This window comes from Solanum tuberosum, unplaced genomic scaffold (assembly GCF_000226075.1).
Source record: "Solanum tuberosum cultivar DM 1-3 516 R44 unplaced genomic scaffold, SolTub_3.0 scf00254, whole genome shotgun sequence".
NCBI lineage: Eukaryota > Viridiplantae > Streptophyta > Magnoliopsida > Solanales > Solanaceae > Solanum > Solanum tuberosum.
This window is the reverse complement of record NW_006239174.1, coordinates 225490-242866: the sequence shown is the minus strand read 5'-3', so window position 1 is coordinate 242866 and position 17377 is coordinate 225490.

The following is a 17377-nucleotide window of genomic DNA, read 5'->3' as shown; positions in this document are numbered from 1 at the left end:
GGCCACCATTCGCCAGTTCATATATGGCCCAGCCCACACTCTGCCTATTAATATAGAGGAGTATGACTACAAGATGGGGATTTTTTAGAGTGGGTCTTTTCATAAAGATGCTGATCAAAGAGAGACGTTGCTTCGATGGATGGCGCATCATATTGCTGAGGAGGGGGAGCGTACCGAGTGGGTGTGCAAAATGCAACTGCCTATCAGAAAGGCGACTCTGAGTTTCGCTGCAAAGTTCTTCTGGTTGTTGGTCCGTACTAGACTGTCCCCTACTCAGGCGGACAATGTTGTCACTTGGGACCGGGTCATGATGATTATTGCTATTATGGAGAGTTCAGAGCTTGATTTCTCCTACATCTTTATTGATGAGATCTACGAGAGGGCCTTCTGGATCACTACCACTCTGCCCTTCCCGTGTTTGATATTCCATCTCTACAAGGAGTCTTTCGTACCAATTTGGCACTGTGACAGGTTGCTTGAGGTGACCAAGATAGTAGACATCAGCCTCATTCGACATGATGCCAATCTTGCTGCACCACGGAGAGAACCACAGGTTGATGTCCCGCCATTAGGTGCTCATCTTGCTACTGATGTGGAGAAGGTCCAGGCTGATGACTCTATTATTCCATCCCCTACTGATGAACAGATTCCACCCTCTACAGCCACTAGCCAGTCCCTGATCTTATCCCGAGCCACCCCCTCTTCAGGGTCCACTGTCATTCCTCTGGCCAGAGTCCAGAAGTTGGGGACCCATATGGCTACCTTGCTGCAACATATGAGGCCGTGGATGTAGCATTCTGTTGAGGAGCCTAAGGCTAGGATGGAGCAGATGGTGGATCGAAAGATTCAAGAGGTTAATAAGTGCCTAGATGCTTTTGAGTTACGGGTTTTTTATAGGTATGCCCCTGCTATTGATCTCACCACCTTCCAGATGGAGTTGGCTAGCCTCCGTGCCAAAGTTGATGCCCTATTGGCCCCTACTGATATTGTGCCAGAGTCTGCCCCTGCGGTACCGGAGGATGAGGTGGTGATGACTGATCTATTTGGTGATACTATGCCACCATCAGACTCTTCATGTGTTGTTGGGAAGAGCCACCGCTCCGACCACACTTCCGATACTGAGGAGGCTCGACGATTGAGGAAGAAGGAGAACCACCAGTTGGAGGCAGTCTATCATTGATGAGGAGGTGCGACAGCAGCAGGCCTGACACTACACCATTTTAGGACTACGGCCACACTAATTCTGGACAACGCTTGTAAAGTGTTGCCTAAAATATTTTTGGGGACGCTTTCAAAGCGTAGCCCAAGTTTTAACTTTTAGCTACACTTTATATTGGCAACAATTAAACAGTGTACTCTTTAATGGTATAAGCTACACTTTATAAGTGTTGTTACAATATGATATAATTGACAACAACTATTAACATATATGGCAACACTTTTAAAGTGTCCTATTTTTATAATTGTAAAAACAACATATTAGAAGTGTGGCCTTAAAATTTTCACTAAAATATTACATTCCCTCCAACATTTTTAACTCTCCCTCCCATTTTTATTGGCCATTTTTTTTTTCATAAAACATTAATTTTAATAAAATACATAAAACATTTGTGAGAAAAACACGCGTGAGTTCTCTCTTTCTCGGAAGAACTGAGCTGAAGAGTTGAAGAACTGAGCTGAAGAACTGAATAGCTGAAGAAATGAAGTAGAAGAACTAATAACGATAACGATTTCGTCAAGCGTGAGTTCGATTCTCTTCTCCGATAACAATTTTGTCAAGCGCGAGTTCGATTCACTGTTCCGTAAGTACTAAAAATAGTCTTCTTGTTATTGATTGATTTTTTGTTTTGTGTTTAGAAGAGGAGAATAAGAAGGAATTGATTACTTTGGGGTTGTTGGCAAGATGAATTGAAGCTAGAACACGATTTCAGACAGATTTCTAGCTGAAGAGCTCAACAGCTTAAGAACTCTCACTGAAGGACACGATTTACATCATAGTTCTCGCTGAAAATAGGATTTTGTTGGAGTAGGTTTTATCAGCTAACAAAATCTATCTTTGAAAGTCTAAATTTTAGCTTTAGGGTTTTGATATTCTTGTGTTTTTGATACAATTTTTGGGAGTGTAGCTCGTATTTTAGCTTCATCAGTTGATTTTTGGGAGTGTAGCTCGTAATCACTAAATAAGTATAAGTGGGCTGATTCTCCACTTGAGAATTTCTTTTTTATTAGGCATATAAGCCGATTAGGGCTGAAATCGTCCAGAAGTTTGAGTTCATGTAATCGATTTTGAATTCTTACAGTGAATATGCCTTGAGTTCAAACAAGTAGCTAACCAATACATTACATGATAGTTTAGAAGTTTGATTCTTCACTTCATGTAATCGATTTAGAAAAGTGAAGTTTGCTCATACTTAGATGCTTTGTTCCAATATCAAAGGTGTACACCAAAAAAAGTACAGGAATTACTCGATATAACCTAGTACTTATTTATTTTTTTAGTTGAACGACCCTTGGTGGGGTCAGGGGCTTAGCAACACCCCCATGCCTTATCATTAATAACAAAAATAAAAAAATATACAAGGATGGGGACTTAAACCTTACCTCCGATCCTATGGTGAGTCAAGAGTCGACCTACCTAATAAGGTTAGTCAACTCATCCTCATACTATAAAAGTGTAAACCTAGCACTATGCACCTTAAGGAGAGGACTCTTCTCAATACAATTATACTAGGAAAACATAAATAAGGGAGACTCTCCCCTTACAATAAGAGAAGAATTTTAAAAAAAAGACCTATTCTAAAAATGGCATTTGACAGAAACATAGAAAAACATGTTTTAGCTCACAAGCTAGTAGACTGTTTATCAACAAATAAACATCAGTAATCCAAAACAGCCATATGATATCATTATTAGTAGTGTGAGTCTTTTCCATAGTCAAATGAATCACAAGCCTCTGCTTCTAGCTCTAGTGAGTGGTCTGCTTCTAGCTCTAGTGGTGTTGTGCCTTGTTTCTTTCCTTCCTCTTGGAGATAGTCCTTGTTGCCTTTTGATTTCTTGGATTTCCTCCTCATAATCAGTTTGAAAAGTGGCCCCAAAAGTTGTAGTGATCTCATCCTCTTCATCATCATTACCATCAATCTTCATCATACTCATCTTTAGAATTTGGAACCCCATATTCATCATAGTCCTCAACCTCTTCCTTCAGTCCCTGCTGTTTATTTTCAGTTTCCATTTCCTTTTGTTGCCTTTTTTTAATAGCATTTCTTTTTTTTTGCTCAGTCTGGCCTGGGATTTATTGTTACTAGGCTGAGTAGGAGTGTTCCCTGCATCTTTCTGAGGAATCTGACTATGCAGTCCCTCTTTGTCTTGTAGTCTAGCACTGGTTCCAGCATAAGGATTTTCCTTACCTAAGCCCTGTAAACTCTTCCCAATATCAAGCTGGTGGGATGCCTGATGCTTACTTCCATGATGTATAATAGGGACTTGAATCTGGTCTGTACTTTCGCCCTCCTGCAAAACATTAGGCAAATTCCTCCCTTTGGTTTCTCCTTCCTGCATATTAGTTTGTGTGTCTTTCATCCCTCCACCCATCCCTCCAAAAACTCCATCAATAACCTCAACAGTCTCAACAGAAATAACAGTAGGGTTATGGGGTAAGAGGAGCCTTAAATCAATAACAGGTTCCATGTTACTGGAAATTCCTTCATTTTGATTCTTTTGGGAGTGCGGTTCATTTTGACTACTTGTTGAATTAGCTAGCTTACCTGGATCCTGTGATGTTTGATCCTCCTTGGTTACTGTCTTATTGCTGGTATCCAGACCATATAGGTTGTTTGTAACCTGTTCCTGCACATCTAAACTAGTAAAATTGTTGTGAGTAGGAACATTGAGTGTCATACCTACCTGAGCTGGATTTTGCTGATTCTGCATACCTTCTTTATGCTGGAAGTCTCTAGGTTTCCACACAGTCTTAGGGTTGGCCTGTTCTTGATGCTTATTTTGCTTCTTCTTCTGTGTCTGCCACTGATCCCCTTGGTCATGTGATTCCTTCCCCTGCTGCATTTTTGAAGTATCCTTGACTGTGTTATTCACCTGCTGCAGTTCTCTTGTAAGTTGATTGTCCTTCATTTCATTTTCTCCTTTGGTTCTACTTTTTTTTTCTTGCACTTCAATAGCCAGCAAAACAGACCCGCCTTTTAGCATTTCTTCCTTTTTTTTTCCAATCAGCAATCAAAACCTACCATGTGTTCTCCATTTCTCATATGCTTACCCGGTAAGGGCTTTACAAAACCAGTTGAATCAAAATGTGGAGAAGCTGAAAAACTCACAGAACATTCACCACAAAAGGGAAGGATAAAAAATACCTTTTTTCATGTATCACTGATACAACAGTTTTGAAATTCTCTAATACAAGAGTTTCTGAAGTTCATTTTGTATCACTGATACAACAATTCACTTTGTATTTGTTGTTGTATCAATGAAATCACTTCTCTAAAGGAAGAATTGAGAGAAGAAATGCGACATTTATTCACTCAATTGTTGCAAAACAACCCTGGATTGAATTTTCAAGATATACCAGGGTGTGTTGGATCTAACCTTGCTTCACCTGTTGATGCAAGTAGCGCACAAGCTGTAAGAGGCACAAATCTTCCACATTCTTCAGGGTCAGCTCATGATTCGGTTCTTCAAAAGGTATTTTGTATTTCACATTCTCTGTTAATAGTCTGCATATTGTTTTTCTTCTAGTTGAGTTGGTATTCATGGTAAAGAAGTTCTGAACTTATTTTACTATCTTGAATATTTGAAAGTTCAATCTGTACTTTGTTTTTGTCACTCATTGTCTCCTTTCAGCTTCTATACCTAATTTTTTTTATATTTTTAGTTGTATGAGCGTTGTATTGTGTTGAAGGAGGACTCTAGTGATTTTGGGTTGTAGTTGTGTACTTTTTCCCCTGTTGGTTTACTGCTTTGAACTGTGATGGTTGTTGTGAGAGATGATTTTAGTTTTCTTGGTTGGTTTACCTTTTGATTTGTTGTTGGAAGGAGTCTGATCATTATCTTTCCCATTCTGCTGACTGTTATCACACGTAGGGTCTGGATGATCCTTCATCTTGTTTCACTGGTAGGAGTAATAAGAACTTGCCTCCCTGAAATATTATCATTGTTGTCTTGAATTTTCTGCACTTGACCCTGACTTGTAGCATTAATCTGAGACCTGTTTGGAACTTGATGCTTATTCTGAATGTGATGCTGAGGGGTAGCAGGGGTTCTATGGTCTAGACTATGGTCAATCTGAGTGTTCTCATGCCTAGCATGAGACATATTCCCCATTTTGGATACCCCATCCTGTAAATTAGTTGTGTTCTCCTGACACCCTCCTTCCAACCCTCCAATAACTTCAACAGCCTCATCCAAACAATTAACAAGGGGGTTCTGGGGTAGGGGAGTACTTGTAGTTTTATGAATCTTAGAATTAGGGGGAAGAAGAAGAAGAACAATGAAAGTAAGAAGAAGTAATAGAGAATAGGAAGAAGATGAAGTAATCTTTAAACAAGATGAATCTTGCTAGAGTTAAACTCTCTATGCTTTCGTTCTTAATATTTCTTTTATTGAGTTATTACAATATGTACATGTATCTATTTATATACAATAGCTTGTAAGCTTGTAACAAACTAGTAAGGCATAACTAACTTAACTAACAGTTAGTTACTAATCCTAACTAACTTATAATCTTTGCCCATCTTTTAAGTCACTACTATTAACACTCCCCTTCAAGCTTGGAACTGAGAACTTGATGTTGAACCTTGGTCAGTCCTTTGGTTAACATGTCAGCTGGTTGTTCCTTTGTTGGAGTGTACTTGGTACAAATAATCCCTTGTACAAGATTGTTGCTTTACTGTCTGTACACAATTCTATAGGTTTCTGCACCTTAATACCTCCATCATTCATCAAACCTATCATCCAAATAACTTCAGTTGCAGTTATGGCTATACTTCTGTATTCAGCTTCAGCTGAACTTCTACAAACAGTAGATTGTTGGGAGTTGATGGATCAGGTTGAAGAAAAGTATGTTGCCATGCACATACAGTTTCCTATTAAACATAAGACGCCGAGGTGCCAATTATCAAATCCCAACTCTAGAAAGCTAGAAAATAGCCATCCAGTAGGCTCTGGTTGAACCTTAGCACTTATCTCAAATATTAATTTGTGCTGTGAAGTCCACTGTGCTATCTCCAAACACCACTGGGCCACGGAAAACAGCCATTAAAATTGCCCCAGAAACACAAACAATAGTACCTCCAACCTTTGTCTGACCTTCCACAGTAAGAAGTTTCGCTGTTTCCATACTGCATAAACAAAACATATGAATAATGTAGCAAGCCACATCAAATACTCTTTTCAAAAGCCTGTCCCTACTCCCTTGCATTTACATTAATATTTTTTTATACCAAGAAATTTCGGTGGGTCAATGAAGCCAGGTTTTAGAACTCGGTGGGTAATGGATCTACACATCTAGCCTAGCATTTCAACTAAACTAAGGCATAAAAGTTTCTTCACATTATAGATGCCCATCTCATTTTACTAAAATATTCTGCAACAGCACCATGTTCTTTGTGGTCCACTTAAGTGTTACCTTGACAATTGAACAACACCATGTACTCTATGATTGATCATAAAATTATGGTTTTAACTCACACACTGCTAAAAATATTAAAGGACAAAAGAGCACCACAGTAAAGAAAAATGTGACTAAGATTTGGCTTACTGTGAATTTAAGCATATTAAATACATGATTTATTTCACTAACTTATTATTTTATTTTGAATGTGCAGGAAAATGCCGATAATTGAATTTGAATTGTGGCCAGAAGTAAACTCGATCTATTGTAGTGAACGATCAAGAGGTTTTGTACTATTATCATATATGTTTGAATGCATTTGGTTTTGTGGAATTTATTGATAGTAGAGATCTTTAAGCAATCACTTTCTAAGTATTGGTTGTACAAGACATGTTTCTCGAAGTTTATTTGAAATATATAGCTTCGATTTAATTATTAGTTAATTTTGTGCTTTAGGTCACTTATATATTTAATTATGTGATTATTGAATATATGCAAATAAAAAATATTATTCTTAAAAATAAAAAATTGTGGCTACAAAATTCTACACAACATTGCCACACTTCAAAAGTGTTGTTGTAGGACGTCCAATGTTAACTTGTACATAAGAAAAGTTACACTTTATAAGTGTTGCTCTAGATGAGATATAGAAGGCAACACTTTTTAAGTGTGACCAATAACAAAGCAAAGGCAACGCTTTTACGTGTAGTATAATAAGAAAAAAGTGTCGCTAATGCATCACTACAAAGCGTGCCCTTATACCTCTTTGGCTACGCTTTATAAGTGTAGCTGTGATGGCAACATTTAAAAGGTGTTGCCTAATGTCAAAGGTTATGCTTCTTTAGGCCACCCCCTAAAAAGTGTTGCTTAAAGTCTAAAAGTGTTGCCTTTTATCAAAGGCCACACTTTTTGCTAGTTTAGGCAACACTTTACAGGGGTGGCCGTAGGCCTAAAATGGTGTAGTGTGAGAGATAGATGTTGGCCCTGCTTCTTTGAGGAGAACTACCGATGGTGTTCCCATTGTTGGTGAGGGAGCTAGTGATGGCATCCCTAGTGTTGATCCAGCGGGTTTTGGGAAACCGGACCCACCCATTTCTTGATTGGTCTTCGTCGCATTTACGCCACAGGTTTGCTTCACCCTATGCTTTATTTTTTGTTTTGTGCATTGAGGGTGATTGCACCTTATTTTGTTTGGGGTGGGGTAAATGGTTTGTGAGTGATAGGGTGAAGTCTGAGAAACCCAACTCATAATCCTCTCGTGGGGATTTCTTGCCTGCGTTCTTTTCCCCCAAGAGACTGTTTACTTTTTGTTGAACTGGCAGGTTTAGGATTGTATGTGTAGAAGTAAGTATAAGAATGAAATCATGATGGCATAAAGAGCATGAAAATGATACCCATCCAAAAAATTTGAAATCTTAAAATGTGCTAGATCTATAGGCTGAATGAGTTGATTATGTTTGATCTTCATATGACATGATAAGGAGCAGGTATGATAGCATGAATTAAGCTAAAACTTAAACTGGGTAATTCAATAATCCGATAATGAAACAATGTGCCAACTGTGTGTGAGAAAAGTTTGAATGTTCATATAGTATATGCCAATCTAGAACTTACCATGTTGGTCCTGCTAAGATAATCTAGGCTAGAATTTGGGAAATGATCATAGGCCCTTGTTCAAATAAGTCCACTTAAGCCTAAAAGTCAACCAAAAGAAATAAATTCTCCCTTTGATCCAATTGTTTGAGCCTAATGAATACCACTTCTTTCAATACACCTAATCACCTTCCCTAGAAAGATTGTTTTGGCCCCGGTCCCTCCTTAGACATGTGCACCTTAACTTAGGCCAAAAGCCTAAGTTGAGGGTGGCTAATTCAAAAGGTTACCTTAATCTTGACCCTGGTCCGACATCGGATATTGTGCACCTCAACTCATGCAAAATACATAAGTTAAGGGTGGCTATGAGAAAGGAAACCGAAAGAAAAAGGGTATTAAAAGAGTTTTGTGTAAAATAAAGAGAAAGAAAAAGAAACAAGAAGATGAATGACAAAAGTGCTGAAAGAAACAAAGAATGATGAAGTAAAAGAAAAAGAACAAAAAGAAAAATAAGAGCAGTAAAGTCAAAAGTCACATATGTGTTGAAGAGAGTCAAGGGAAAGAGCAGAAAATAAAAAAATGTCAAGAATTGGTTGAGAAAAGAGGTAAAAAGCCAATGTAATGTCAAGGAGGGCATTAAATTCACTAAAAGTACCCAAATGTACCCTACCTGACCCTAAGCGTACGTTACAAGCTAATAAAGTCCTATAGTGATTCTAGTGACTAGTTTGGAGAGTCTATGCAGTGAAAATAAGGGAAACCCTATGGTATTGAGCACTAATTGTACTTGAAGTCACTTTTAAGCGTGAGTGTTGAATGAATCCTTAAACTTGAAATTCATATCTATTGTGTGTGAAAAAATATTTCTTTTGAAGTGAAGTGACTAGTTTGGAGAGTCTATGCAGTGAAAATAAGGGAAACCCTATGGTATTGAGCACTAATTGTACTTGAAGTCACTTTTAAGCGTGAGTGTTGAATGAATCCTTAAACTTGAAATTCATATCTATTGTGTGTGAAAAAATATTTCTTTTGAAGTGAAGGCACTAGTTACATTGTTGGAGAATTGGTACCTTGGTGATTTTGTAAAGTGTATGTTGTGAAGTCTGTTGGTCGATCTATGTCATGTTTTGATCCACATAAGTTAGCTAGTTGAGTCTAGATGAAAATATTTGCACTAAGTGATGGAATTGATTGAGAAAGACATGTGATTGCTTGAGTTTGTATGTTTGCTTCTACATAAGTGTCGTTTAGAGTTTTAGAGTGTCGCTTGAGGAAAAACAACAAGTTTAAGTTGAGGGTGTTGGACACTTCCCTTACGTCCCCAACGTCTCCACAATGTTCTGGGCATAAAGATTTCACGAAAATACGGTTAAAACGATATTGATATGGGTGGGGGAGGTTGAATGATTTTCTTGGGGTAAAACTCGGATTCAGGCACCATTTAGGGGTTATTTTGCTTAAACAATTGCATATTTAGGTACTAGGGTACTTTATAGACTCTGATCTCCTGAAATTCTGTCAAAAACAAGGTTTTTGGGATGAAGGGGCGCCATGATCGCGCCTGAAGTTCGTCCCAGATGAAGGCTGCTCTGGTGGCCTTTATCCCGTTGTAGCGGCCTCCCTCATCCCACTCTGGCGGGATTTAGACCACTGTGGCGGGATTTAGGGGGCAGTGGACCTTGCCACTTACATCCAAAAAATTTAGTTTCCTTAGCCAAACATTGTCTAATCCCAGGGAGTTCTAACGTGCATGTCTCATAATTTTTGCAAGCTTATCTAAAATGGCTGGTATTAACGAGGAGAATTTGTCTTTCGTCTGATTTTCTGATGCTGCCAGTCGAGAAAGGTACTACGACCACCAGAACACCAAGTTCTGCTACGAGTGGGGTTTCCATTTACTGAACCTAGATGAGAAGGCGCCCGCATTTTATGCTCGTCTGATGGAGTTTGACTGGGGGCCACTGACAGAGGCTCCCCCTGCTGCATGCTCCAACTGGGTGAGGGAGTCCTATGCCATCCTCTCTACTGTTCGTTGGTATGAACCTCACCCTACCATCTATATCCGGGGAGTTGATATCCCTCTAAACACACAATTCATAAACGATGAGCTCGAGGTGCCAGAGGTCCCCAACACGGAGTCTGAGGCCAAGCTGAGAGAGATGGACATGGGCTGGTGGAGCCTGCGCGCCGGGACATGGTCTATTGGGCCTCTACGGAGGGCATCACCAGTGCTAACTGGTCACCAGATGCCAAGAGGTGGCTGCAATTGGTTACCAGGACGATCCGCCTATCGGGCAACCGCACCGACATGACATTTTCTCGGACTTTGGTGGTGGTGTGCGCTATACAGGGCATTGGACTAAATGTGGGCGCGCAGATCATCTCAGAATGGAAAGTGTTCTAACGAGGAAAAAAAATGTGTTTTTCCTTCCTGGGTTTGTGACTGCAATGTGCAAGAGAGCGGGGGTGCCACTTTTGGACACCGATGAGGTACTTCCAATAGATCCCCTTTTTCATTCCCTTTTGATTAGGCAGGCTTCCACCTTTGGGAGCAAGAGGAGAAAGACGGACAGGGCCAGAAGCACTCAAGTGACTGCTGAGATGGACGACGAAGGAAGGGAAGATGATGAGGGCGGTGACACTCTCCCTACCCAGTCCCAACCCCCACTATCAGGTGCTCGGGTGGAGGAGGACCTGGCGGCCGTTCGTAGGAGATTGGGACGCTCCTACACTACTGCCACTTCAGTCCTACCTGCTTCTGCTCTCAAGGTTGAGATGCTCCGCCGCCAAATGCGACATGAGAGGAGGAAGAGTATAGAGAGGGATTGTCTGATGGCCCAAATGTGGAAGACCATGAAGACCATCTTTCCTTGTGTTACCCCCCAGAGGGAGGCTCCCTGACTTGAGCTAGGAGAATATGCAGAGTTACCTTGGTTGAATGAGGCCTGCTCTGGTGTGATACCCCCAGAGGATCTAGACTCGAACAGCGATACTTCCCGCTCCCAGGGACATTGATTTGGTTTTCGCCCCTCTTGGGCCTGTAATGAACAATGCTTTAATTTTTCTTTTGTTTTTCCTTACACTTTTTGTAAGCACATGGATGTTAGTTTTTGTTGTTTATAAAAGATAATGTTTAAATGCTAAGGTTTATAACTTACTGTTCTATTGCTGAATACTGGTTGAATTGCAGGGATTAGTCCACGATTCAGGGTCTATATGTGTGACCAAGGAAATACAGGGGAGACAGGGCAGAGATTTTGTCTCGCCCTGTCCCGCCCTAGCGGGAGAAATTCCGCTCTAGAGGTATCTCCCTGGTGGGAAAAGTCCCGCCTCAGCGGCTCTGACGGAAACAGCACCCAAGTCACAATTTCTTGGATTCTTCCCGTTTTTCTAAAATTTTCCCTTGATTCACAGGCTATAACTAAGAAATTAGGACAATCCTCTTAGCTAGGATAGTCATTGTCTACCCCGAGTCAATCCCCACGGTACGCACTCCAGAATCCTTTCACATTAATTCACACCACAGACACGCACATTCCCAGGATATGCCCATATACTAACATAGTTATAGTCGGTCGCAACACCCATCCAGATTTCATTTTACGAATCACATCGTAGCTTATCTAGACCCTTGCACCAAACTTAGTGATGACTCTCTTTCCGACCACAAGCTTACGAAACTCAAACAATTACCACTCGCATAGTTTCGAACAATTAGGCAAGCATTTTGCACACATCGAAGTACGGACAAGTAATATTGTGCACATAATCATATCATAGAATCCAAGCCAATACAACTTCCCCATCAACAGTTAATTCAGACAACAATATGCACACATTCACAGGTTCATGCAACAATTCACATACATCCCAAATTATTAATTAGTTCGTTCCATAGATGACCATTACTGATCATCCATGCACATGTACAGCCTCTACGGACAGATACCAATTGAAACCTTCCCAGTTCTAATTTACCTTGCTTGTGTCCGTTCAGCCGTGACCTCGGCGTCCAGTTTTACTTTGTTAAGATACCAATTGGAATCGGGAGATACCAATTGGACTCAACTCATATCACAAGCGACAATTCGCACGAAAGGAAAGAATAGAGGGAACACTTCCTAGAATGGTTCATAGCTTCTTGAAGATTAGATGTGGACGTCAACACACCAATCTGCAGGAGTCTAGTCCACATTTGCTCTTGTACTGGGAGACCGGTAACCTGGGCTCTGACACCAATTTGTCACGACCCAACCCACCGGGCCGTACGGTCACCGACTACAACACCTAAGTAGGAGAACCCTCAATTCCCAACATTTTAAAATGTGGAAAAATAAGAAAACTAATGAATAAAAGGAATTCATGTAATGTTTTATAAAATAAGAGTTCAAACGACTCAAAGTTAACTTTTAAAGTAATTAACTTCCCCAAGGATATAGTCTAAACAAGTACAAGAGATTCTAAGATTAAAAAGTAGAAAATACAGTACAACTAACACAACTCCCACCACAGGAAAGGAAAAATAAAAGTTGTTGGGGATTGTCTTCGTCTTCACCTATGAAACATCACTGACCCTGCAACTAGACTATGCCAAAAAGGCATAGCAAGAGTAGTATCAGTACAAACCACACGTACTGGTAGGCATCATTGGTCAACCCGATACCCACCGCATAATATAAAAAATCGACTAGCAGTAAATATGCAATGAAACTGCTCATTCCTCCACCTTTACCATTCTCGAATACTAAATAAGTATACTAGTACACCTGACTCTAGCCCCTTGCGCGCTACGTTCTTGAGCATAGCTTAAATATTCTACCACTTAGAGGAGATTCCGAATGTAACCACTACCAACCTGGCCAACCACTCACGACATACCCTTACTTCTTCCACCACACTACTCAACCCTTGACTCCATAGAATGTTCTATCAAGGCTTTGTTAACTGTTTCACCTACTAATCCCCTGCCAGGGTGACCCTAGCTATTTAACCTTTACGATATACCACCACCCCAATTCACACTTTAAGGACACAAACCACTTCTCTAAAGTAAACAAAGTAATACCTGGACTCTCGGTCTCCACTTACCATACCCCTTTCCAACATGGGCTTGACCATACACAGTTCATTCACTAATGAGATGTAACAAGTAAACACCACATAATAAACATACATATACAGAACATACGATACAGTCATCATTTCAGGAACAATGTACAATTCCACATTCTCACAACAAGTAGATATGACAATTCAGTGGTCCTCTCATGGAACCCACCCCCAAACTGTTAGTGTGTCAGAACGTAACACTCAATCCAATGTATGTTAGTGTGTCGGAACATCACACCCGATCCATTGCATGTATATGTATCGGTACGTGACACCCAATCAAATATATGTTAGTGTGTTAGAACATGACATACGATCCAATATATGTTAGTGTGTCAGAACGTGACACCCGATCTAATGCATGTATACATGTCGGTACGTGACACCCGATTCAGTCAGCACAATCACCATCGCGATCACACCGATAATAAAGATACTCATAATCATACAATCAAGTATTAGGTTCATGGCATGCAATTGTACAAATTTAGTCATTTCATTAGGTTTGATCAACAAGGCTTCATTCACATGCATACATGCATTACAATGAAGCAATTACCAACATACATCACGCAAAACATGAAATCAAACCATCACCTACCCTAGTTCAGAGGATTAGGCTTCCTCATATGGTATAGTTATAATGGAACAACTAGAAATACATATACGACTTTCCCTTTTCGGTGCACGAAAGCCTACGCATGAATTATGCCATCAATTAACAGTATACTACGCAGTGAATCATGGATTTAAAACTACTCAATAATAAACCTAGCCTACGTGGGAGCCAAGAAGTCGCAGAAGGATCGTAGCTCCAAGTCCTGGCTTTCGGAAGATGAGGCGGTGGATTTTGACCAGAAATCTGCAAGCTATCCACATCCTAACACTAGAAATATCTCTCTCCTTCCTTCCCAAGACTAGAGCAGCCTTTTGAGGGTTTCTGGGGTGGTCCTCGCCTCTTTTTGGTGTTTTGAAAAAAAGGAGAAAATAAGATTTTGCGTTATTTAAGTTCTGGTCTCGTCTGTCCCACTCTGGCAGGATGATGGACTTAGTTTTCCCCGACATTTTTCCTTTCCTAAATAACGATAGTTCGAGTCGTTACACTAAATGAGTCGAAATCTCTAACTCATCAGACATCCATCGAAGATTATATTTTTATTGATAGTTCACTAGCATTTTTATTTCAAGACATAAAATATGAGGGAAATTTAATCCTAAGTTATACAATGTTTTAATGAGGAATAGAAATGTACTACCCAAAAACTAAGTCATCTATTACATCTAAAGAAGTGATTGGGATATAACTCATACATCACATACAATGTCTGAAAACTGAAATATAGAAAGCAATAAAGGTGTCTCGATCCTCAAAATATGAGGACTCACCAATCCTTGTGTACCAAAAGATCAACTAGTTAGGAGTGTGAGAGGTAGGAGCGTCTGACCCTACATTAATGAAACAATGAAGGCACAAGTGTGCATTAGTACATGGAATGTACTAAGTATGATAGCAATGCCTAAGAGTTATGAAATCATGCTAAAAAGGAATTTACATGACATGCAAAGACCAAGTTAAATCATAAGACAAAAGGGTTAGAAAATATAGATCATAATCATGATCAATGCAATGCAAGCTTAGCATATTTGAAACACTTTGTGAAATGCATTGAATGTAACTTAGTTCATTATTATGGGAAGTTTACCATTAACTAACATAAACCATATGAGTTATAACAAGGAGTTCAGTGTATTGCTCCTACACCAAAAAGAGAGTGGCTGTTATGCCAAGGTAAGGACAATGAACTTCTAGCGTAGGTGGACCACTAGCTAAAGAAAACATCCTATAGTATCACATAGTTTATGGGACATGGGTAAGTAGTCCACTCGGTGCTAAGTAAAACATCCTATGGAATAGTCTTTCATCATATTCTTTATTATCATCCATGGAAAGGTACAATTAAGTAACCAATCCAAGCTATAAACATCATAGAGTATCTCCTTAGACCATGTGTGAGAAAACATTTCACCGCCTATGATCTTTACATATTATCTTTATAAGACCCATAGTCATTAACCTCATGCAAGAAATGTCATACTATTAATGGAAATAGTTTTAAAAGTGTAATCTATAATTATTAATGGCATATCCAAATATCATACTAATCAAGGCCTAATTTTGAAAAATAGCCCAAAATTATTGATGGCAAATCTAGATGTCATTCATGTCATGTGGCCAAGCTCCATGGAACATATAAATACCTTCATCTATAAGCTTACTAAATTCATAATCATTACTTTCATAAAACATGCATAATTTCAAAAAAATCATAGTCCATAAGCTTCAGCATGTGTTCATATTCAAAAATCATGGATCATGTATGGGATCATATGAAATCAACTTAAAAATATGTAATTTCTTCAATTCATGCATAAATAGATAGAAACAATCGATTGAATCATAATTGAAAAGAACTCATTAATATTGAATAAAACCCTAACTTTGAATTGAGAATCCTAACTTGTAAAACTGGAGATTTTGAGAACCCTATGGAGGAAAGGACTACATAGGTGAATACTAACATATCTTGGAGTTCAAAGCCCAATTCCTACGGTGGATTTGAGATCTTGGTTATTTAAACCCTAACTTTCTCTTCCTTAGCCTTAGAGAAAATTTTGAGAAGGAACTTGGAGGCAATTTGGAAATTAGGAGAATGGGTTTAAAGTAGGTAGATCTAGGACTTAAAGTCTTTATATAGGCCTTAGGATTGAGGCAAAAATGACATATTATAGGCTTAAAACAATTAGAAAAAGATCAAAAAGTCCCTAATAAATAACTGCCAGAATTCTCTATTGTTTGGACCTAGGGTGTGTAGGACTTTCTACCCTCAAAATTTCACTAAGTCTTGGACTCACCTGCGAGATCTATCTGCAACTCGTACATATGAAAACAGACTGTTCTGGTGAACCGTAAAAAGGATAATAAAACTTGGTTTTAGAAAATTATTTTCCCTCTTCATATGATTGCCATCTACAGCCCGTAGAAGCTTATAAGGTTCGTAGGTGGTACCCGTAGAACCAGACTGCAGTTCAAAAAAATGGTTTTCTTTCTCTTTCGAAATTCGAGGTGTTACAGATCAAATCTCTTTTTTTGTATGAAAAATAGAATTAAAAAATTGTGTTGACTATGAACCGTTAATCGACAAAGAAGGGAACACAACATATTCAAGTTATTACATTAATTATATGCTTTATTTTATCATACATCGAATAAAATTAGGATTTATATCTTCTTTCCTCATTAATTTTATTTTGAATAGTTGAGTTTATTGTTCTTTTCAAAGTAATTTGAAGAAACAATAGTCGGGATAGAGAAACAACTTAAAGAATGGGTCAAAGATTTAATCTCTCAAAGAGTTCCGTTAATATACATCTAAACTATTTGTATAAAAAAATGGACAAAGATCAAACCTAATAAATTTTTGAATATTTAAAGGACTAAAATCGTAAGTGTGTAGTTAACGGGCCAAAGCTTATAAGTCTTTGAATACTTAAAGGACAAGAACATATGTATAGTTAAGGGACCAAAGCTGATAAGTTTTTGAATAGTTAAAGGACTAAATCCGAAAAAAGTATAGTTAAATGAATCATTTTAAACCTACTTTTATAGTTAAGGGGATATTTTTGGCATTTTCTCTATATTTGACTCTGGTCAATTCATAATCAAAAAAATCACTAATTCAACTTAGACGTCCAAATGACTTCAAAGCCCCTTCGGACCCATCCAAGCTATCCAACTAAGTCTGAAAACACCATATATATGGCCCTATAGGATCTGTCACACCTTGCTTTTGAACTCACTAACCCCAAATGTTGACATTGGTCAACTATTAGGGTGTGTTTGGTATGGAGGAAAACATTTTCTGGAAAATATTTTCTTATTTTTCCATGTTTGGTTGGTTTAAAATATTTTCCAAATCAACTCATTTTCCTCAAAATTAAGGAAAATGACTTCCCTTCCAAAATTAAGGAAAATATTTTCCAAATCAACTCATTTTC